The following is a 25,459-nucleotide window of genomic DNA, read 5'->3' as shown; positions in this document are numbered from 1 at the left end:
CCAAAAGGCAGTCCATTGTTACCAGATCATTATTTTTCTTCCTTCAACTGCAACCAACTGTCATTTCTTTCAAGGCAAGGTGGGGGTTTCTCATCTTGATTGGAGGTTTTATTGCTCCTTCACACTTCCAACTTCATTGCCCTGCGAGTCCCATTGTCAGTGGGTTTCTGTAGACTAGATTCTTTCCCACCATGTAATTATCAGTGGGTTGTTAGTCTCTGCTGAGAGTTTATGGTGTGACTACCTTCCTCTGGGGGAAGTTTCAGGGCTGACAACTGGAATAACTTGTTTTTGAGAACTTGCAAATTCAGCCCAAGTGTTTTAAAACCTTTATTTTCTTATTTTGGGTCCTGGATTAAACAAACATGTGAAAGAAAATATCCCATGTATATCTGCTCTTTGGAGTTTTATATTGACTTGGCGCAAGGTTATGTGTACCATCCTCTTTTCCTTGCGCACCCAATCTGGTTCCACTCTCTCTCTCTCTCCCCAGGGGATGGCCAACACTGCTTAGCTGCGGTTACATGGGGTTCCACCTTTCCTCCCTGTAAGATCACTAACACATGGTCTAATTCCAATGCGTTGGCACTTGCCACTCATGCCATTTTCAATTTTGCTGCCACGCGTTTTCTAGCAGTACCAATGACATCGTGATCTTTTGACTTAGTGCTCTCACAGCCTATGAGAGCGCACACGTGACTATCGCACCCTACAGTGTACTGTCTCCTTGGATACGGACACGAACATGGGGTCAGCTTCACCACGATTTTTCATAGAGTCTGATATTTATCCATCTGTTTCACTCAGACTTTTTTTTTAGCACATTTCTGACAGTGTTCTGTAATTTGAATGCTCCGTTAATACATGGGCATGGTTGCCATGGAAACGGACATAAACATAGTGCTGTAATTAGATCACATTGATCTAGACCACATTGTGTCCTATGATAATTAGTTATCCAGCTCATTTCTTGACCACACACCTGGATATTCTTCTCTTTATCCAGACATACCCTGGCACCATTCCAAAATGGCCACCGCTATTTGTATCATTGGTGCCTAGCAACGGCATCTCTACCGCTGGCCTCTTCATGGAAGCGGTCTCCACAGCAGCGCTTCTTCATCTCCGCGCTACTGCTCCTGCAAGACGCTGCAGCCTTTGTGATCGCTCAGAGGATTCTATACTCCGCCCAGTAAGGTACTATCACATTAGTTTCCTACAATATCCCGAATCGTACGTCCTCGTAGACCCGCTGCAAAAACCTTTTGATCATGTTTTGCAGCACCCAAGGCTTGCGACGAGACTGATGCAGACACAACGGTGCCATCAGCTATCCACCTACCACGCGGCTTACTTTAATTAGGTAAGCACGTGCACAGTAGTTTTTTCACATACTGCATTCAGAGTTACTGTATACTCTCCTTGATATTAACAACCCACACCAGCATGCCTATTGATGCGGTGGGATATATGTTTTATGCTTCTACAGCTCTGCATTTACAGCACTGCCATGATCAACACACTGAAGTTTTCGTTTGAATCATGTTCACGGCTGCCTTTATTTAAGTAAGACCGTCTCCCCTAGGTTATTAGAGAGCCTCTCATCTGACTTACACTAATACTTTTTAGTAACCTTATATTCTCCTCCATTTGCTCTGATTAGATGTCCACTGTGATTTCTATCCACCGGCAACTTGGGCCTTGGGTCCACCCTCTACAGTTTTTCCTGTGGCTTGACTCCCGTCGCCACAGGTAAGCAATGTGTATTCAGTACACGACAGACAACCAGTGATTTATGTCACATGCTCTCTAGCTAATATGCCTCTAGCTTCCACCCATTATCCCTCATTCATTTTTTCAGCACTTCCTGAACATCCTGACTGCATAGTCCTCCTCTGTCCTGACAAATGCCCTAGGAAGAAATCAGCTCATTCAGCCTCAGTATAGGGCCGAAACACGGGGTGTAGACGCACTTTCACTTCAAACACAGTGTCACCAATTTTTACTGTATTACATAGATATGTATTATATACTTGATGTTCACCTGTCTACTGAATCTGGACCCCTGTCGCCCCCATGGAAAAGCGTCAGTAGTAACTGCATTATGTTCCCTGTATAGAATCATATGCAAGAATACCACTTGATTTTGTTTTGTCTTCTGATTGTGCAAGCTGTGGTTGCTTTGTTTTGTTGTAATCATTGATGTTCAGAAATATATCTTAAACTGAAAAAAAAGTAGATACCGAAAACTATATAAAAACAAGTTTCTGTTAGTTTTGGTGTGATTCTTGACACATCATTGTGCTTAAAATTGAATGAGAAATAAGGGAGGGGGCTCTCACTTTGTGCTTTTTCCCGACCTTTTCACTTGGGTTCTGGTTAGAGCAAGGGTACGTGCTATTTCTATCTTCAGGTATCTAATGCTCAAGGGAGACAAGTGAAGGCCAAAGGTATTTGTGGTTTCCTGTGTGCCTTCTGTTAATGGAAATATTTCAGATTTGCCGCTGTTTAGGTGAAGGCCAGAATATCTGCCAAACTAGTATTCTTTGCAGATAGCGCTCCGGATTCGTAACATACAGCATTATATCATCTGCATATCGCGTAATGAGTTCAGGTTAGCCGTTTATGTGAATACCAGCACGAACCAAGCATGAGTACAAGCAAGTACTGACTGCTGTACTGCTTGGAGAGTGTTCACCCTGTGCTACGAATCTCTCAGATGAATGAAACTGGAACTACAAACCATCTGACACCGCTGGCCATGCCCCCTGCTACGTGGGTTGCATAAAGGCAGTGAGCGCACGCACCAAGCACGAGTACAAGTGAGTACTGACTGCTGTACTGCTTGAAGAGTCTTCACCCCATGCTATGGAGCGCTCAGACAAATGAAACTGGAACTACAAACCAGCTGACACCTCTGGCTACTTTATCCTACTCCCATGGACTCCAATCTTCATATACAGACATTTTACCTTTACAGAAAGTGCACTAATTCCCGTATTCTCTCTTTAGCCACACCTCCTGCTACGTGGGATCCATAAAGGCAGTGAGCATGCGCACCAGCACGCACGCACCAAGCACAAGTGAGTACTGTCTGCTGACCGCTGTGCCATGTTGCAGCAGTGCAGTACTCTGCCGTACTCTGCTGCCCCTACTTGCATTTACTAAAAATAGCCTAATAAATCTGCTGCTCTCTATCCCTTCTATCATTTGTCTTAGCCCTTCATTTGGTATCCTTCATCTAGTCTATCGGTTACAGCGCCACTTTTTGCAGCATGTTAGCCTATCGACTTACTTCATGCATGCTGCACCGATCTCCCAGGCTTCCCCCACTTGAATGCCATCTCTAAAACTCTGGTGCAACACCCTTTATTCTGCGCTTCCCCTCCTTTAAAATTTGGGGCTAGAAACACGGACATCAGAAAATTCCTCTCCATAGGCGATGAAATTTCGAGATCCCTCCCAGCAGGTGCTTCCAACTCTTTACCTAACAATCTACTGACTTGCGCCTCTGCTGGCCATGGTTCGTCCATTCCTGACAGCAAAACAAATCAAATCTTATCGGATACCACACTCAAAGCGTGAGCTTGCTCCCCGGCTTCTGGTGAAGTCAGTGAGAATTTCTCTACACCGTCCTTTTTGCCTGACTCACTCCTGCATTCACAAATTACAATCCCTATCCAGGCAATCGACTCCTCGAGTAATTCGCAAACTATAATTGCAAGTGGTGCAACAGCTACCACCGTAAACTCCTCCTCTACCACACCACCGGGCAATTCGACCAGGACCACGGCTTTACATCCACACAAATTGACTCAATCCCCGCCCTCCCAGGCTTTAAAGCCGTTCAACTCTCAGTCTCCTTGCAATCACATCCTGCACATCCACTAACACCCAGATTATCAACTTCACTAGTCCTATTCTCCAACACCTCCTTTACTAAACCTACTGCACGACCCTCTTTTGGCTTCCCCTCCACCACAAACTCTGCTCTAGAATCTGCTCTTGTAGCAATAAATACAAGCATATTCACCCTAACCAAATTATTTGAGGCGTTGGACAAAAAAGCATGCTCCCAGTCATCCTCGCTCAACATACTCACTAGCAAACTTGACTGTCTGGAATAGTCTGGAATCTTCCAGCACTATTGCACATTGAGCCCAATATCGAAAGCATTGTCCCTAATGTATATGCTCTCCAAAAACCTGTGATGGTGCCACTAACCCGGACGGAAACTAACCTCAATGACTTGCCACCAGCGGTGAATCATTAATTAAAGTAACTGTCTCTATACAGCTGACCCCTCAGTCTCTCGAGACGGAGCCTGAGGTCACACAGGCTTCTACCTGTGCTATCCCACTGCATGATGTATTTTGCTCTAACTCTTTATCCAAAAAGAGGAAAAGGAAGCAAAACCACAAGCACACTTCCTTAATTTCTAATGTGCCAACTCCAATATAAAGCAAAGCAAAATAAGAAAAGAAAACCTAAAAATATGACTCCTGCTTCTAAAAAAAAAAAGCATTACCAAAATCACGGAGCCCTCTGCCAAAATGGATGACATTTCAGAACCATCTATTACTCACGACTCTGTTACATCTGATCCTACTCCTTCGAGTGGACTGGAATCTGTTATCCTCTTAGAGAGACGTCTCCCTCAAGAGTTCGACGAGGCACCATCACAGGTAAGACATGCAAGGTTGATAATCTCGCATCTGTTCTATGTATGAATGCTTGCATCCCTGATAAAGTTGTTGTATAGGCCTGTTCCACTAACACAGATCTTATGAACCTTTCAGTGTACCCCAACAATGATATCTCTGTACTTGAAACTGTACACCACAGCCTTCATGCCCAACAAACAAACTTCAATAAAGCTAAGTTAGCCTTTTGTGTAAACCTCAACATTGATCTATCTATGTTTAAAACACTAGATCAAAAGCGCAATCAGACATTAGCCCACACTATGGCCTTTAAAGGTCAAGTAACCATCCACCCTGATTTAAATATTAGTGCTTGCGCGCACCCTGTGCCTATGTGTAACTCACAATCTCATGTTGCAGTACTCCCCCGAACCTAAACAACGTGATTGCCCCAGTCAAGACCCAGTACTGCTTCAAGACAAATTCATATGAATCACTATGTTGGAAAGAACCAGTTACGACCCATTTCCCAATCGGATGACTCTTCGGACAGTCCTAAACTCTGTGCCAAATCTTCAACATATTAAATCATCTGACATCGCCTGGGTGCGATATCCCATACCAGCGCATTAGGATATTGTAGAAGTCAGCATACCCTCTAAAATAGTCAAGAATCTTGTATGGCAACAAAGAGTTGAGCTTCTAGACAAAGGTCTGTAACTTGAAGCAGTCTGTCCACCACCACGGATAAAACCTTCTCTGCCTTTACAGCCCAAAGCTGACGGCTTTGAAAATCAAGATGCTCAACAAACCAATCAACCATGCAACACTAATTTTCAATCAGCTCCTGAGACACGCCCTAAGTCAAAATGGGCTTGGGTTTCTGAGGCAACAATTTATTCTAAGGACATTCCATCAAATAACAGTCCAATATCCAGTCTCTGCATGCCTGCTCAATGGCCTCTTGGAATTCAAGAAGATTCTCGCATCTTATTAAAAAAAAACTGCAACAATATCCAAATTTGACATAGTACTACTCCAAGAAACTTGGATGAGAACTGCTCCGATCTGGGCTGATGAAGAAATCACCACTCTATCAGCAACAAAACCTGCCAGGGGACATCGTTCTGCTGCAATGACAATAGCAGTCCGCACAGACACCGAGCTACATATTAAACCCTGGCTGTCGTCCGATCCTGGCATTCAAGCGGCCAAAATAAGTGCCATCAACCCTCGTCATCCACTTTTCCCTACCTCAATAATAATTAATATATACTGGAATCCGCTGGCCCCAAATGAATCTCAATGTATGTATAAGATTGAAGCCATTCTCGATCTTATTCTCCTTGATCCTCTTGTACAAACAACTATAATTGCAGGAGACTTTAAAATGGATTGTATTAGTCTACCAAACCAACATTCCAATACACGAGCTGTAAAATGGAGTATATTAATGGAAACTAGGAATTTCATTATGTTAAATGGCACTACTGCTAAATATTGTCCAACTGCTTACACATGGTCCAGAAGATTAAGTAATTCGGTGATAGATTATGTTTTTGTTTCATTTAAGGCAAAGAAATACATAGCATCCTTTCAAGTAATACCATCCACCTCCAGAAATCACAATATTCTTGCAGTCTGCTGGTCCCCACATATTCGGCAGGTCACTGAATGTTACACATCTCTTATCTCATTGAGCAATGGCAGAAACCGGCTTTTCTGGACTTGCAATTTATTACCCCTTAACAAAGCAGCTAACTGCATCCAGTCTAGCCACGGAAACAATCGACAAAAGTGAATATACAGACTGTATTCAATTCATACTACAGTCAACACAAGCCAATTTTTGCCCACAATTCAAACACAAGTGCAAACCTAATTGGTCCATTAACGACCTCAAATTAGACTTACTACATGCTCTTCATCACCTCTCTCCCCCTAACACAGAAATCAGAGAGAACACTGCTGAAAACGTGTTACAAAAATAACGTTAAACAAATCCTTCTTGCTCAAAAGCAACAAGAGGCAGAAGCAATGATTAAAGCTTTAATATCAAAATCCGCAGGAGATATATGGCGCGCAATGAATTACCCTTAAATGCCTCTAAATCCCTGTTACTAAACACTATAACTGAAACATCATGGACTAAACATTTCCAAGATCTTCTAATGAAGCCCAATGTTCAAGAGAACACCCTATTTGCGAAAACACTTGACCTGTCAAAATCCATCTTTGATACATTGGACATTCTTATGATAATCAAGAAGTTAAGCAACTCTAGGGCACCAGGTCCTGACAATTTGGCCAATGCTGTATTCAAAGTGCATTCAGAGGCATGAGCAAAATTCCATCGTCCTGGCAAATAGCGATTATCATTCCAATTTTTAAAAAAGGCGACAGAAGTGATCCCAATAACCATAGACCTATTGCTCCTCTGTACGTACATGGGAAAATTTTATCCAGACACTTATTATGTGACTTGTTAAAATGGTTCGCCCTCAATAAAATATTGGATGTAAACCAGTCAGGTTTTGTAGCAGGAATTGGCAACTCATTAAATCTAATGATACTAGCAGCAATAAAAAAACAAGCTATACAAACTAAGCAATCGTTTTTTCTAGCGCTAATTGGCTCTAGACAAGCATTCGACTCCATCTCCAATGGGATTTCTTGGATGAAACTGTTTAATTTTAATTTTCCTCTCTATATTAGTTTTTTATTCATCAGTTTTATTCCAGTACGTATGTTAAAGTGAAACTCACAAATTAAGGTCTTTTATCCAAACCAATACAAACAAACACTGGCTTAAAACAGGGCTGCCCGTTTGCATTGATTCTTTTAAACTTTTTTAACAATGATATTTATCTTGTTTTTAAATCAGTTCACTCTTTTCCTCCAAAATTAGGCCCTACCGAGATATCCTACCTCCTATACGCTGATGATTTGGTGATACTCGATAGAACGCCCATAGGGCTTCAGAGAAAATTGACCGCCCTAAGTAATTATGCTGCTGATAACAATCTTAACATAGAGAGGTCCAATATACTTGTCTTTCAACATCATCCAAAGAAAACAGGGTATAAGTAAAATTGGCAACTCGCAAAAAGACCTTTATCACAGATCCACCAATAGAAATATCTTGATGTAAATACTAACTTGCATCTCTCCGATGAACTCTACAAAATTGAAATACATGAGACTATTAGCCATCCAAGGTAAAGCACTTCAAACCAAATATGGGACATTTTCAATACTACCAGCAAGAATATTTTTCCAACAAAAAGTAGTTCCTGTAATTACTTATGGCAGTCAGTCAAAAATAATGCGTTAACCCCCTAGATGGGACATCATCGAGGGTACGTATTGGAAAACTATTCTTCCAATCCCTCTAAACACTCCCATTGCAGTTATAAGGTTCAAATTGGGACTGATTTCTCTTGCAACAACAATAACCTGTTTAATGCTATCTACATACAAAAAGTGCTTGCTAGCCACCCCTTGCTCTCAGAATCTGTTCCCGGTCTTGAAAGCCCTTCTAAAAGCCCAATGCTCAGGTCCTCTGCAAGCATGGACTGAGACATGCCTACTGGCATTACAAAATACAGACATTTCCTTGAAGCTTTACTAGAAAACACAGAAAAGGCAAAAATCAACCTTTGGCGATGGCACTGGATCCAAACATGGACCAAATGTAACAAGTATGTCTCTTTCAATGCTGGTGCCTTTTTAAACAAACTCATGAATGTTGTCCCTCAACATCTCAGCGGATTCCCTGATCATATCTATGCTGATTCTTTTTTGAGATTTTGTTTTAATCTCCTGCCGACGAAAGCTCTGAAAGCTAGATACAATAAAGCAGACAACCTTGATTCGGTCTGCAGATTTTGCAAAATAGAAACTGTCATAGAAACCACTCAACATCTCATAATAGAAAGCCCGGCAATTGCTGACCTGAGAGCTCGATATCTCTACAAACACTTTAAACACAGAACACTAATAACACAAGACCAACTCAGGCAAGCAGTCTTCAATGCTACTAAAACTTCTTTAATCTTAGACATGGTACAATTTATAACGGCCTTAGACCTTAATTCTTGTCTCTAAAATAATACTCCCTTTGCCCGACATTGTGATAGATTAAGGCCTTTTCCGACAAAAAAAAGAAAACAAAAAAAAGAAAATTCAAAGGAAAGTGGACTGAGATTGGAGAATGCATGGCCATCAGTTCTACCTCAAACCATCTTGATCAACCATTTTAAAGTTTCTTAATGTTTTATGTATTATTACTAAGAAATGAAATGACAAACTTTAAGATGCTGGTTTTTTGGCTAAGAGAGATCTTTTCGGGTGTATTCTCGATCGCCCCTTATTAAGAATTTGTAATTGTCTTGATTAACAGTTCTAAAGGATCTTGACATTTTTAAGCTCATCTGATGTAATTTTATAATTAGGAAAGGAAATGTAAAATTTTGAGTAAGAATCTCTTTTTTCCCTAAAACTGTCAATCCTCTAAACACGTTTCATCAAACCCTGTCAACATGAAAAGAAATGTTAAACTTGGCAGCGTTTGTACGAATATCTTTACATGTCAAGTTCCACAAAAGATTGCATAAATGAAGTTTGTTTTTAGTTACTTTGATTAACAATTCTAGTAATTCTCATCACTTATATTCATTCTAACTATCCTTTTATCAAGCATACATGTTCACCTTTCCATGTCTAGTCTTGATTTGTATTATATAAGAACTTAAGAAAGTACGTAGTCAGTCTACTAATCTAATCATTGTACTGAAATAACACCTAATGAGATGAAGGTATGTGTTCATTTATAATGTACTTGATGCTCTTAATGGATTGCTTTCTTCTGTATTGAAAGAGTACATTTTCAACTAAAACAATATTTTTAATTTTAAAAAAAAGAATACCAGCGATGCTAAAGCAGGCACTTACCTGATAAGTTGAAGGGTGACAGTGGGCATCCTCATCTGGTGCCCCTTACAACTGCAGTGTGGAGGAAAGTATGATGTTGGTTTATACTCTCACATATGGTTGCAAATATAACACTTTCACCCATTTTATAAAATTAGGCCCAAATCCGTAGTTATTCAGTACCCTAAATAAGAATGGCCAGGACACTGTGTCGAATGCCTTGCGCATGTCCAGCGTGACCGCAACTCCCTGGCTGACTTTTGGCATTTGTGAAATAATGTTATACATCCGATGTAAGTTTAATGCCATTGATCTCACTGGTATAAAGCCTGCCTGATCCTCATGCACCATGTGTGGCATCAGTAGGGTTAGTCACAAAGCTAAGATTTTTTCAAATATTTTACCGTCAATGTTTACTAATGACAGTGGCCTGTAGGACCCACATTCATTTGCAGCCTTGCCTGGTTTGAGTAGTAAAATAATTATGGCTTTGCACATCGACTCGGGTAGGGTCCCAGTTTCCTGTGCTTCCGACCAGACCTGCTTTAGGCGGGCAGCGAGCTCGTCCATGAATTCTATTTTTGAAATCGAATTTAGGTGTGTGTGCCTTTTAGATCTGTGGACCTTTTTTGCTTTGCATTGCACCACTGTTTTTTTTTTTTAATCAAATGTAGGTGTGTGTTCTTTTTTAAATCTGTCCACCTTTTTTGCTTTTTTTTTGCTTTGCAATTGTGCCTATTCTCTCTTAAATTCGATTCACCTTTTGTATTAATGTGTGCCTTTGTGGCTACTAGGCCATCTGGTGAGATTAGCCAGAACTGTGCTGTGCAGCCACTCTTCTGTCATTCCTCTACTATGCCCCGCCACCCCTATGGCTCCCACCATTTCACCCATCTTTTCTAACTGCTACACTATCACCTATCCCCCCTCTCTAGTGAATACCGGAAGAAAATAACACGAGAAAGACATCCTTAGTGCAAACCCCGGCCTTCCCATCGCAGACACCTCTGTCAGTGCTTCTTCAAATGATGTCTTCTCTGATATGCTTAGCTCTGTCCCCTCTTCATATCTATGGCCCCCAATCTCATCTCTACTCTCTCCCCTTCCATATTCTCTCCCATTAACGGCAGAACAAAGTGGGAAGTCCTCTTGGCCAGCTTCCCTTCTTCAAGTTTCTTTATTAATGTCTATCACACAGTGTGATGCTAGAAATGCATCACACTTTGTGACAGGCCTCCCTGTCCTTGTCCTGTAGTACTTTTTCATTTGTGTTCTGTATTGTTTTCTGCCCAGGAGCCCATATGGGACTCCTGGCAGTGCAGCTCTCCCTGTTTCCAGTTTGGTGTACAGACCCATGGGATACCCTTATGGCACTCATGGGTGGGGGTGCCACCCTGTGCCCCCAGTGTGTGTTTTTGGCACCTGTGTGTGGCCCACAGAGCAGGGTATGGGCTGGTGGCAGCTCCATGCTGAATTTGAGAGGTGCTCTGAGTATCCTCCATTTTGGGATATCCAGGCCCTGCATTGGAATCAGTTGATTCCTGATAGGAAACAAGATGGCCCCCGTGGCCTCTTGCTTTCTAGTGCCTGTTACTTTGTTTCCTCAAAGTCCTGGGAAGCCCTGACTCTGTCCCTCCCCCCTGACTGGCTGTTGGGTGGAAGTTCCATATATGGTGTTGTTGTGAAGTCCAGGCCAGACTGGCTGGAGCCTTCCCAGTGACTGTATGTTGCGGGTACACCCTGTGGGTGGGACCTGGGTGAATGGAGTGTGTGACCAATATGCACTTCTTGTTATGGATGTCTGGTTTCTGGTGTATGACACAATGACTGAGACAGCCCTGCCCAAAACTGGTATGAATGCAGTGTGTAGTGTTGAATGGCTGGGTACTTGTCCCAATACACATTCCTTGTTGTGAGTGTCTGAGAGGGAGGATTATGGCCTGAAAGCACTGTATGCCTGATTGGCTGACTGACTGCATGAATGCCCTTTTGCATGATTGGCTGCTGAGTGTGACCCAGCAGTGTGGATGAGAGACAGTATAGTATATCTGAGGACCCCTCACCACTGGAAATTGTTCAGAAGCTGAAGAGAAACTGGAGTTGAAACTGAAGCTTAAACTTGAAGCCCTGCTGGAAGAGAAGTCTGGATGCTGCTCTACTTCATCAATCTGAAAGCTGCTGTGTCTCCAAGGACTGACCCAGAGAGGACCTGGTAAGGCTCCCTCTTCCAAAGCTATGAGAGACCATTGTGCATCAGCTGATCTTTGCCAAAGCTCCCTGGTAGACTGACCTACAACAGGCTGCCAACCAGAGATGGGAACCTATGCAGAATCACAAGGAGAAGCACCCGGACACTGTTGTCCATCATCGTCGACGACCGCCGCCGCCGACCGGAGCCGCCATTCTCCTTTTGCATAAGTAACATTTAATCCAAGGACGCTCTCGCCTGCACCGTCGACCGATTTGTACCGCTGGAGAAAGTCGAGGCCACTGATGCGCTGAGGAGCATCCACCGGTGGGTTTCCCACCACCTGATGACCGTAGAGACGCCGGACGACTCGACGCCCTTGCTGGGCCACAGTTCTTCACAATTTCTTTGCAGTCCTGAACTATCGCCATTGAGGTGCCCCACACGCCTCTTCCTTGCTGGACGCCAACGCTTCGTCATCGCCGAGCACAGCAAGGAATGAAGCTGCCGCCTCACCATCATCGTTCACCCCTTTTTCCTTGTGGGATCTCGACGATCCGTGGCTCCTGCCTTAAAGGGAGCCGCTCAAGAAGGATCCGTCGACGACCCGATGAGGAACTCTGCTATTCCAGGTACATTAGGGTTGTAGAACTATTTTAGAAGGAAATAAGACTCTTTTGAACAATATATTGACTGGGCTTGTATGATATATCTTTATTTACAGGTTGCCCAGGTGGGGGGATCTCCACACAGAATTGTGCCTAGTTGGTAGGTGTCAATATTCTGCCAATTGTTCTACCCAACTGTTTTCCTCCTATGTCTATTGTTGGTTACTTGTATTCCTTGATCTGTGTGACATTTGACCAGAGTATAGTTGATGCACTTTAATGAGATCTGATAATAATTGTGGTACCACTTTAGAACTGTATATATTTGACATTGTAGATTTTCGGAGCACAAAGTGAGTTATTGTGATAGTGTACATAACCTTGAATATTAATTATATAAAGACTGTGGCCCTCATTGTTGCTGTTAGCACCATGGTCAATGCCGGAGTCCGCCATGGCGGAATGGGGATTTACCACCCCATTCCAAGGTTGGCGGGCGGTAATTCCCCATGCCACCATGGCCCTTCCCCATTCCCATTTTTGCCCCATAGGGCATAATGGGAATGGGTAAGGCGGTAAGTACGGTACCGCAAATTGCAGTACCGTACTTACCTCGAGAGTCCCTTTGCGGGCCCCTACTTTAACGGCTGGTCTAGACCAGCCGTTAAGGTCGGGTCCCGCAAAGGGACCTCGTAGTAAGGCGTTAAGGGTTTAACGGTGCCGACACCTTTTACGGCGCTGTTAACCCCTTAACGCCTGGGTCCTAATGAGGTCCTGTGTTTTAACTAATACAGTGTGTGGACATTCCTCTGTGGGGGCTTGGGGACTACACTGTACTTAAGAACCAGCCTGCATCACCTCCTGAGAAGCTAGGCCTTGATTGCTCGACCAGCGCTACCATATAGAGAAGCTTGTCTGGGGTCCTCTGTGCCTCTCCTCTGCCATATAGAGAGCAGTAGTATAGACACCCCCCTTTCGTCTTTACACCCAGCCAAAAGTGTTTTAAGTACAAATTAAAGCCACAAGGAATACAAAAAGGCTCTCAATGTTACAAGTGTTCCAATCCACAGATTCGTAAAATGTATGAATGCACAATCAATATGTTTTTAAAAGTGCAGCGAGATTTCATTTTAACTAAGCACACAGCAAAAGTTCTCCCAATACAGTGAGGTCAATCATGCACTCCCCACAATGTCAGAATGAATATCTAAAAAGTGTTTAGAGATAAGGACTGCTATTTAAATCCCCGGCAAAGACCGGCTTGTCTCTGGTGCGCTGGTTCTCATACATGTCTCACCATAAATTACTCTCATCGGTCCAAATGTGACTTTATCCTTATCCTTTTCTTGCTGGCAGATGTCCAAACACAAATATGTCCACTGTGACATGCTACTGTTCAGGGTAGCTAGAACCTCCCAAAATGTTCTCAGTGGACAATTATAGGTATTCTGGGTTGGTTTGACACACATGCTGGATTTCAGCAGGTTTCAAACATGGTCAGACTCCTCCAAGGTTCTCAAGGAGGGGCTTAAGGGCTACCCTGCAATCACACACCCTGATACTCGAGTAGGGAGTACAACCAGCAAATCAGAGGCTCTACGCAATTCCAAAGCACGTTTTGACCTTTAAGAGGCCCATATGTCTTTCTGCTTCAATTGTGGGGTTTGTTTGGCTCTTGAGTTAGGAGTGGAAAAGGACAAGTTTATCAACTGGTACTTTTGGAGGGGTTTTGGTTCGCTTTTTGTGTTGTTGGGAGGGTTTAGGAGTGCTTTGGAGAAGTCTGTTTGTTGTTTGTGGAGTTGTTGGTGTTTCCTGTTCAATGCTGTATCCTCCTTTGTCTGTTTGTGTGTGTTTTTAGGCTCCCTCTCCAATATTCTCTTTGCACCTTACTTCCTTCACACATGCCAGAGCGCCACTCCGAAGTCTATCGACTGACGTACGTTCACCTCCAGATTAGACCCACATGAGCAAGGCATTGTGATTATGCAAATTAGGCAAATAAAAGCCTTAACTTCAGAACCTTTTCTTAATCTTACAGGGCTCTTCTATTTTAAACATACCTTCTTCAACCCAAGACAGACAGTTCTTAAGGCTGCAGACAACTGCATACTGATTTCACACGTATAGGTATCGTCACTGCAGTATAGTCTGGCAGACTTGTGGTTTGCGCACTTGGGCATGGGTAGCAAACACCATCTAAGTTACAGTGGGCTGAAAGTGAATGCTTGTAATAATGAAGTAATATAAGTAATTTGAGCCACGTCACACATTCCACAGTTGCAAACAGTAGCCATAGCAGGATGTTCACCTCCAGTTCTGACCCACATGAGCAAAGCATTGCTCTTTCTCGTATACTTTGCCTGTTCTCTTTTTCTTTTGTGCAAAACCTTTCCTTTCCTGTTTTTATAGAGAAACAATTGTGCGTGAATTAGAGAATTTTTCTTTTGTTGTCACTGAATAACAGTCCTTACTGTTTGTATGTTTCCAGACCCTTTCCCATCCTTTGGGTTTAGAGTGTAGTTTGTTTGCCTTTGTCAGTTGTTTTGTGTTTTGCACGCCATAGACACATTTGTGTTTTAAGCAACAATTCCCTTTATGTGGAGGTGGTTTCGGTAAGAAGATAAGGAACTGGACTACTCCTCATTCTCCATGTCAGAGGTTGAGGTAGTCACTCAGAAGGGGAGAGAGTGTCTTGGGTTGGCAGACAGAGGTTGAAAAGAAGATTGAGGGGGGGCGGTAGTTGAGGGGGAGGAGACAGTATTTGTGGGGGAGAATGGATGAAGAGGAACATGTGCAGCGTAAGGAAGAGATTGTGGCTGGGTGAGGAGGTTTTTGTAGCTGCAGAGCCCCTTAAGGAGTATCTGTGGAAGGTGGGATTGTACCTGCCCTTTCCAGTTGATGGCGAGAAGCCTGTTGATGGTACCCCAAGGGAAGCATGGGGAAGTATTTGCAATGGTGCAAATGTATGATGGGCAAAGGGGAGAGGAAGAAGTGATGGTGGTGCACGATTTTAAAAAGCAACACACAGAGATCCATGGTTGACACCTCGACACAAGGCTAAGTAGGAGCAGACTAGGACCACATCATTATTGCCTGCTAGTGTGGACAGGACAATGCTGCCTCAGGCTTTCCTTAAGAGGATGAATTTGACCCAGAAGGCATCCCCACACATAACTACATTGACCATCTGATAATGGTTCTGGGACCACTTCAGCTTGTTGGAGAGTATGACTATCAGCAGGAACACAGGCATTGTAATTTTCAACTTTTACCAAAAGACAGTTCATCAAGTTAGAGACCCTTGGGAACCTCCATGCGGCAGAAGCAATGCATGGCCTGACACAATGATGTGTTCAAGTAGCACATGTTATGTGTCACTGTTCCAGCTAGCATAGCACCCTCTGTCAGTGCTGCAGTGACCACAAGTGTCATAAAACACTCCATATCATCGCTGACCACACTTTAGCCCTCTAAGACTGGACCAGCCCACCTATTTCCCTGACCCCAATGTCTGGTCCAGCATAGTCTGACCCAGTGGCACCATCAGTGAACAGGGCCCTGTTCCCACCACCATTTGGTGGTAGAATTCAGGGCATAGCTCCACTTGGTCAGAACAGATGGAACACAGTGATGAGGCATGCAGGTACATACTGCATGCATTGCCTGACCCCTGTCATTCCGAGGAGCTGGATCCCGTGGTAGTGGTGGATGCCATGGAGAGGCACATGCTACAGCACTACCGTACTCTCATCTACATGATCGTGCAAGTAGGAAGGTAAAAGGCGGGGGGTGGGGGGCATGTTGCATTGGGAAAGTGCAAAACAGCATTAGAGTCTCTGATGTTTGGTATACCCAAACAAATTGAGGCAGAACAAACAATTTATGAGTGCAGTACAGGAGGTAGCCAAACCTTCACAACATCATGTAAACAGCACCTAGACACCCATGGGTTAATGTGCTTCTACAAATGGAAACATATAGAAAAAGTACTAGCACTCGGAGAGTGATGCAGCGGGTTAGTAGAGTTATATAGATTAAGGCAGAACCACCATTGAATACAGAGTTGGTGTTAACGGCCTGATGCATTTAAGAATGTTGCACTATGCAGATAATGTGGTGTGGCTCCACGGGTTGGTAGAGCAAAATTGAGGGTAAATGAAACACAACACATTTACTTTTACAATGCACTCAACCACTACTGTGTGGGTCAATGCCTCCACCATCTTTCCAGATGCTGCACCATCCGCCAGACTGTAGCTGACTTGCAATCAAATCTTAATCATCTGATGTACCTGTTATGTCCTCTTTCAAGGGATGGGCAATAGGATGCTTTTTATTTTTATGAAATGAAGCATGGTCATGTGTGTGTGTCATTGAGGCATCACATGTGGTCTTATAGAATAGCCCCAGCAGTGTTAAAAACATGTGCACACTGCGTGTTAATCAGTGGACAAGTTAGACTTACTGCAGACAATTGAATAAGTAGAGATGTCCATGCTGACCGTTTGCCAAGCCAACATCCAATGGATTGTCATCACTATCCACTTTGGGTAATCCTTCCAGGAAGTTGTGAGTATATTAACAGTCAGTTGCTCTGCTTCTGTATCACCAGAATGTATGTCCATGTGCTATGTTGGAAATTTCTAATTCCAAAAGATAAACCAGTGCAGCGCGATGGCCTCTTCAAAAAGCTGCAGCAGAGAATAAACATTTTCAACATGTAGGTACTTTGCAGGTGTTAAGTTGTCACTACCCAGTTACTGGCTATGTCTGTTTCACTACTCAGTCAATGGTTTTCACTGTTCTTGCAGATTCTCTAACATATGGGGGACTGAAGCAAGTTGGAATTGTGATTTTTTGCTGGTTGCAAGGGAGTTGGTGGTGAGTTTGCAGGTTTATCTCACATATTACGGAAGCAGAGTGGATACAGTGGGCACCAATCTTCTGTCAAACACATACCATCACATCTAGTGATGGGTACTGGCTTATGAAGTGGTTCACCAGAAATGGAAGTCATGGGCAAAGCAGGGCACAATGTGGATGTGGAGAATGCCATTTCATAGCTGCTTTCCTGACTTTCCTTGTAAGAGCTACGAGGGAAGGTGACAGAGTGTCTGGTAATGCCTATGAAATGTGTGCTTGAACTTTGGTCTAGATACCCATTGTTAGGTGGACCCAAACCCTCTCACTTGTCAAGTGCCATTCCTACTACTCCGACAACATGGTTGCAGAAGAATGGCACTGAAGTTTGTGTGAAGTAGTGGCAACTCAGAATTTATCAGCAGGATTAAGACTAAGGAGCCATCAGAATGCATGGTTGTCTACAAAGGAACAGAGAAGTAAATGTATTGCCAAATGTAACAAATGGCTCAAGAACCACTCTCTCAGCAAGTCTCAAAGGCGATTTAAGGGTCGATATTGAGCATCGTGTGGGGCCTACAGACGTCTTCCTTTCTCAACTAGTTTAAAATTCCACACTAACCCATGACCCCAGGGTTAGTCTCTACAGATGTTTAAATCATATTGTGTAAGTTCTGTCTTCAACCCAAAGTGATAAACTAAATGCTGAATGCATTATCTTTCTAGACTCCCTCCAGGACCTCCCAACTTTCCCTATAATATCCAATGGTTAGTTTTCTAATGGGGACTTGGGATAGTGCCTACAAATACGCTGGTTGATTCAGGCCCCTTTCCTTTCTCCCATGCTCACTCTACCCTGTCTTATTTCTACTCGTACTATTGCTCCACTCCAGTTAGCTTCTTCCATCACTCTTGTATCCCTTCCATGTTCCCACTCCTCCTACCCTCTGATTTCACCTCTCCTTCAGCATGACTACTCTCTCCTCCCCACTAATATTCCCTTCTCCACACTACCACTCCGTACTACAGACTAATTCTCCCCCCTCCACACTACTATTCCCTCCTCCACACTACTACCCTACACAGTCACCCTACTTTCACGCTCGAGCCATTATTTTCACAATCACTCCTAATGCTACATTGTCTACACACTCACCACACAAACACACACACTCACTCTGCAGGACCAATTCCACTCCCTAGTCAATATCTCACCAACTCCACAATATGCCTCTGCTTCCTCCCTCCTGATGGTCTCTTGATCATCCTGCACCGCCACTTCTGACCTCACCCAAAAAACTCACACTTCCTGCTGCCTGTTCCCTGCCTTTATCCCTCTCTCTTTGGCAGGATTGGATGTTTTTTCCTGGCCAATATGGCTCTGTCTTCCCCACTCAGGGTGTGAGTGTAATGTTTGAAAGCATAAGTAGATGGCTAAGCTCCACCCACTTTTCCATGCAGGCTCGCCATGTATTAGAGATGGAAGACCGTGAGGAACAGTGTCAATGTTCATGTTCTGGGACCCACCTGCGTGGAACTCTCCAGGTATGTCTATATGTGAAGGGGGTTCATCTCCTGTTTTGCTTCCCAGTAGTCCAGGAGGCCTTGGTCTGTTGTGCAGGCTTGCCTGCACTTATAGTTCAGCTAGGTCTATTCTGCTACCATGTAGGTATGTGGCGTTTCGCTCTCTTTGTGACATCACTCATGGGTCCCCTTCATCAAAAGCATGTCTGCTTTTTTTGGTTTCTCTCTCTCTCTCTCTCTCTCTCTCTCTCTCTCTCTCTCTCTGTCTGCACAGCGAATCTCCACGGCGGTCAGGCGGCATGTCTGAGATCTCATCTGGCTACGGGTTTTCTTTTATTTCTGACACTGATGAGGGACATCTGAAATTACTAGGAAGACACTGGCAAGTATCTGGAAAAAGAGGCAAGGCTGTAAATAACAGTGGTGTGCATAAGAACATGCTTGCACATAGTGGGCAGGTTTTGGGACCCTCCCAACTGCCACCATCCACCTCAGGCGTAGGACTGTCTCTGGATTTCTCCAACCACAGGATGAGAGGGGTTCCCATCCCGTCTTGAAAATGTCAGATCCTTGCCTTGACACACAACATTACACCAAGGTTGGCACGGAGCAAAACAGCTTTTTGTGTCATGTGTGATATTTGGTGACATGCTGAAAAGCATCTCCAATGGTGGACTTGGGCATCAAGATGGAAAACATTTGTATGCATGTCGTGAAAGCAGCCGGAAAAGATAATGGTCAGGCGGGGCTTTAGAAAAGAATGTGTGAATCAGTGAGATTCGCTGTTGTAAATGGTGTGGGATAAAGGTGCAAAACCGCATAATGAATGCAAGCGAGGGGTGGTGCACACAGATAATGCAGTCTCATGGAAGAAGTGCCAAGAAGAAGGTACCCATCTTCAATTACAGCTCCCTTTTTTGCATATATTGCAAGCGGCAAGATGTACTTCTTGTTATTCTGTCATATAATAATCCCACAGTTGTGATTTTTTGGGAGGGCTGAGATATGTCCTAACATTTCTTCCCTCCTTCCTGGAGTCTTCTCTGTTTAGATTTCAGTATATTCTGTGTGGACACTGAAGACTGAGGAACCAGTGCTGTTGCTATGACTGACTGCAAAGTTGTACTGACACTAGTTTGTGTTTATTGGACAGGTTTTGTAAAAGACTTTAAACTGGCACAAAGCGAGTGTTTGAACCTTGCTTCCTGTCTATAGTGCTTGCTCTTGACAATTTCACGGGTTTGTCAATGGGTGCATCCTCTTTTTCTGTCTTTGGTCTCCCTTCTTATTTGTGGTACCATCTAAGTAGAGGTGTCTGAGTCTCAAACAGAGGATTGTTGACAATGTTCTTCATTATAATCTTTTTCCAAAGAAACTAGAGGTTAGGAATTTACAGAAAACACTGCCTCATCTTTGTTGCTGAGTTGATGTAATCTTTTCTGCTTCTTGTGACTTGGTAGGTTGGGTCTGAAATTCCTCCTCCTCATCCCAACATATTTCTTCTAGCACTTGATGCATGCCCAAAGAGGATGCATGCCCAATCACATTTCTTCCTGATGCACTAGATTCATTTGAGACAGGTGCCCCTGTTACTTGTAATGGAAGAGATTTGAAGCTACCATTTAAGTGGCATGGTCAGTGCAAATACCATATTACTCTTTGTGCTTCAACAACACAACTACCCTCTGCATTACAAACTGAAAAATTGACATCTTGTATTCCTCCTCACCCGTAAACCATCACATAGCACATTTGAGTACTGTCGTAGATTCAGATATTTGTATTTAATTCACCTCTTCCCCTACAAAATGCACATAGGACTCAGAAATGTGGCCTTCTCCTCTGCCCTCTAAAAAGATGTGGATTCCCTCAGTGATTTGCCCTGCTCCACCGAATAAATGTACATATGGTGCTTAGTGCTTTGACTTTCTCCTCTGCCTAGTAAATGCATTTGCAGTGCCTTCTGTATTTATAATAAGTAAATGAGGTTCCAAATACTTTGACTCATTCCCCTACCTACTAAACGGACATAGTGTTTTGACCTTTTATGCCTGCTAAACGCTACAGTGATCATGGTTCCTTGGTCTTCACTTCCACTTACTAAATGCATGTAGGGTTCATTAAGTTCTTTGGCCTTCTCCTCCACCTATATTTGCTGCAGTTGTCCCACCTATACTTATTTATTGATTTATTTATTATTTATTTATTTATTTATTTATTTATTTATTTGTTACACGCCCAGACCCTCGGGTGTTACGGCATGGTTACAAGACAGCTTAGGTAATAGTAAGACATTGTTACATTGGTTACATTACATTTTAGGATATACAGTTTACAAATATTAACTAACAAAATATTATATTTCAGATACTTGTCCATAGGTTCTAATATTGGTTGAATAACCAGGTTTTTAGCAATTTCTTGGAGGCCGTGAAAGAGGATTCTTTTTGGATAGTAATAGGTAGGGTGTTCTAATGCTTGGGGGCTAGAGCGGTGAAGCTGCTACCCCCGGCTCTCATGGATTTGAAGCGGGGAGGAGCCAGGAGGAGTTTGTCATTAGATCTTAATGATCTCCTGTCATCTTTTGGGTGAAGAGTGTTGTTGAGATAGATAGGTCCTTTTCTGGTCAGGCCTTTATGTGTGATACATAACATTTTAAAGATGATTCTAGCTTTGATTGTCTATTGGTTGTCCCTAATATCATTTAACCCTGAAGCAATTTTTCTCCATGTTTGTATTGGCATATACTACTTCCTGATCACTAATGAATTACCTTGGTTCCTACTGTGATTCAAGCTAGACACTGCACATTGTCTCCTGTCAGGGATCCCATCTCACACTATGATGCCTTGGGACTTCTTAGTATAGTAACCAAGGGGCAGCACCAGTAAGTCACCACAAGCCATATGTGTACTTACTCCAGATACCCACCAAGGACACCACTGATATCTCCCCACAGAAACAGGCTAACATTTTAGCAAGAATGAGAATGTAGTCACAATTGGTTGATTCAGGTCTTGCAGGTCTTGAATCCTCGGTAGGTGATGATATGCAAGAGCTTACCACAAGGTGTCTAGAGGCCAGGAACTGGGCTCTGTGCAACCCGGGGGCAGCGCCCTCAGGAATCCCATGTGGGGCGGAAAACCGGGCTGGCAACGGAAGTGGCTGAAGTCGCAAGCAGCTGTGAGGAGCTGTGTAGAGACGTATTGTAGCGGCGAGTAGCCGTGAAGGATGGTGTGAAGCTGTAACTGACTGTAGCAACAAGTGGTCGTGAAAGGCTGCGAAGGCTGGAACAGGCTGAAGCAGAGAGTAGCCGACAAGAGCTGCGTGGGCTGCATAGTTGAATACGGGAGGAATGAAAGGAGATGAATGCTGGTATATGAAGTCCAGGAGTAGACCACAGTAGTAAACAGTAGAAAGAGCGGAAAAGGAAAAAAGGGGAAATGGAAGTAATAGCTTGCAAGGAATGAGAAAAGAAGGAAAGTGAGGAAAGAAACGGAAGCAAGAATATGAAAGGGATGAATAACTAGATGAAGGGTAAGGAAGCAGAGACAAGGATGAGCGGAACAAAAATGGAAGAAAAGACCGCTAAGGAAGTAGCAGGAAGAAGTATACTGTGCCGATTGCAAAGGCTATGGGGAGAGTACGGTGGAGCGAAGTAGCAACGCACCTACCTTCCCAGTGTTGATATAGGAACGGTAGGAAGAGGAGGCCTCCATTTTTGGAAAAAGAACTAGAACCGCTCACAGGATCTTTAGACATGGAGCTCATAAGGCACCATCTTGGATTCCATTTTCGATACAGTGGGTGATGTCTTCTCCAGCTCATCCTTAAGGACCTTGGGGTCCTTCTAACACCATTTTTTTGCTCCAACATAAGACACATGTAACAAATACGATACACACACACACACAGCAATTGTGTATCCCTTAACAGACATCCAACATTAGATTGATGCACCTTCTCAAACCAACCAATAGCCCATAATCTGAAAAACACCTCCTTGCAACATATGCAACATAGGCATACAGTGTTCCCCTCCAGACACAGATAGCTCAAGTGTGCTTCATATGAACCACATAGAAGAAAACCTGCACACAGTACCTAGGAACTTCTGATCTTCATGCATTGACACAAACCAAAAAGGTCTCTTGCATCTCCCCTCTCTCTTCACTAATCAATCCCACCCCACCTTATTTTGATCTATCTGAGTGCCAACAGACTGTGCAAATGGCAGTGTAATCTTAAACTCAATAACATTACATTACATAACCAGGCAGAGGGACAACATCGATAAATGTGAAATAACAAAAAAATCCTTCAAATTAATGACTATTTCAATTGTGTCATTTGTTAGAACTGTGGGTGTATTAGGCAAAACACCTGATCTAATATCTTCCAAAAGGGAAGCTAGGGCACTATCACAGCCATCATTGGGATCTGCCCCAGAGACTATCCCTCAGTCTCTGGCACTACAGGATAGGGCAGCAGCCCTATCCTGTCGTGTCAGAGACTAAGGGATACCTAGGCTATCTGAAGTCTAATTGCATGGCAGAGGTTAAAGGCCATCAGTGGGATCTCCTCTCTGCCCTGCATGTCATACTATTCTTAAGTGCCTGATTCAAAACTAGTGGGGTAAGAAAGAGCCTGTTATGTACAACAGGTAATCTGCCTGCACTCTTGATGGACGTAGTCCCTCAAAAGATTTCACATATTATATTTGAGCAATTTCCACATTCAAGAACTCAAATTCTTTTGACATATTCAATAAAATTATAATATATATTTCATTGATGCCAACACACCCAATGCCTGGGTGTTAAATAAAAGTCAAATGCAAAACTCAATTGGTATTTTCAACAAATCCAAAAGTGAGTGTCAGGTCGCTTATCCTTAACAATAGTACAGAGTCCTGTGTTACAGTCAACTCAAACAGGGTATTTTTGCAAATTAGCCGTCACGTTTTCGGATATATGATATCCATCTTCAGGGCTTTGAGCTGTCCTTCATAGTAAACCTATCCACACAATTATTCATATGTACACCTACAACACATAATAAATCACAATTAGCCACTAGGTTCCACATACAGTAGTAAGGTTTCAATGTTGATAAAAAAATGTTGATAAAAATAGGATGAAGACTGACCTCAAATAGTTAAAAAATGGCTTGAGAGAAGTCTAGTCTATAAATAAATTAATAACTGTTAATGGTCTATTCCCCCATGGTAGCAAATAAGTGAACAGGTGTCATTGGGCCAGCTCAGGTAGATTTTCAACACTCACCCAGCTTCGAACGGTGTAAACTTGATGGGTGGTCCTTTGTTCACAATACTCACAAGGAGGTTTGTACCTCTCCACAATGTGTAAGAAAAGAATCAAATCTGTTAGCGAGGTAAACCCATCAGGTCCATTTTCATATGCAGCATGTGTCTTTAAGCAATGTTGCCATCGCAACAAGGATGACAATGGGCCTCATTCCGAGTACGGCGCTAACCAATGGCGCTATTAACGCCTTGGTTGACGCCGTACCCGGACCGGCAGCGCCTTGGTGGATGGCGGAATCACCGCCCCATTCCAAGGTTGGTGGGGCGGTGATTCCCCATTCACCAAGGCTCTTCCCCATTCCCAAATGAGCCCCCATAGGGCTCAATGGGAATGGGGAAGATGCAAATAACGGTGACCGTTCATTACGGTCACCGTTATTGGCTTGCAGGCCCCTTTGCGCCCTCGACTTTAACACCTGCTCAAAGCAGGCGTTAAGGGCGAGGGCGCAGAGGGAACTCGGAGTATGGCGGTAAGGGAATACCGCCACCGGTCTCGTTACCGGTGGCCTCTATCCCTTACCGCCATACTCGGAATGAGGCCCAATCACTTTCAAAGTCTTCGCTAACTCTGTCCATGCAGCTCTAGCGTGATGGATTAGCATTACCATCCTCATTGTAACCGAGATATCAATACGGTAATGGACTCACTTGTTCATACTAGACAAGTGCATGGACTGTGAGGCAGCAGACCAGCTTACCAGACGGGTGCCTCACGTATGTGTAAATAGCTTTGGTAACTATGGCGACGCCTCGTGTCCGCATGCACTGTGCAGCGTCTATCCGGCACCCATGTTACTATGGAAATCCTTCCTAGGATACGTAGGCCTTAGAAGCTGTAACAACGCTTTGATTCCGCACAAAGTGTGCCGTGTGAATCCAGCAGGATGTTACCCATATGCCAAAAATGGACTTGTCTTGGGCAGTTTTGATGTCAGCAGTGTCTCTCTCTGTATGTTTTCCACTTTCTCTGTTATCACTCTGATCAACTCCTTATCATATTTTCTGTTCATTAATTTACCCTGTATTTCTAGAGCTTGCCTCTGGGACTCTTGCAGTTTCGATATGTTTCCTTGATACCTCAAGAATTGGCTCAGTGGTACAATGTCGATTGTGCGTTTAGGATGGAAGCTTGTTGCAAGTTACAGGCTGTTTCTGTTGGTAGGCTTGGAAAAGGTCCTGGTAGGATGCTGGTTTTTAGGACATTATTTTCATAATATATCTTTACATCCAAGCGGAGATCACACAAATCACTGGGATCTCCTCATGACCTCCCTGCCATCTTATCCTTGAGTGCCTGAAGGTGAGGGAGGCTTAGGCTATTTGAAGTCCAATTCAGTGACAGAGCTCACATAAATCATTGGAATCTCCCGCTGGACTC

Source organism: Ambystoma mexicanum, chromosome 10 (genome assembly GCF_040938575.1).
Source record: "Ambystoma mexicanum isolate Mex_15411 chromosome 10, UKY_AmexF1_1, whole genome shotgun sequence".
NCBI lineage: Eukaryota > Metazoa > Chordata > Amphibia > Caudata > Ambystomatidae > Ambystoma > Ambystoma mexicanum.
The sequence above is the reverse complement of the archived record's forward strand: the minus strand, read 5'-3'. Positions refer to the sequence as shown.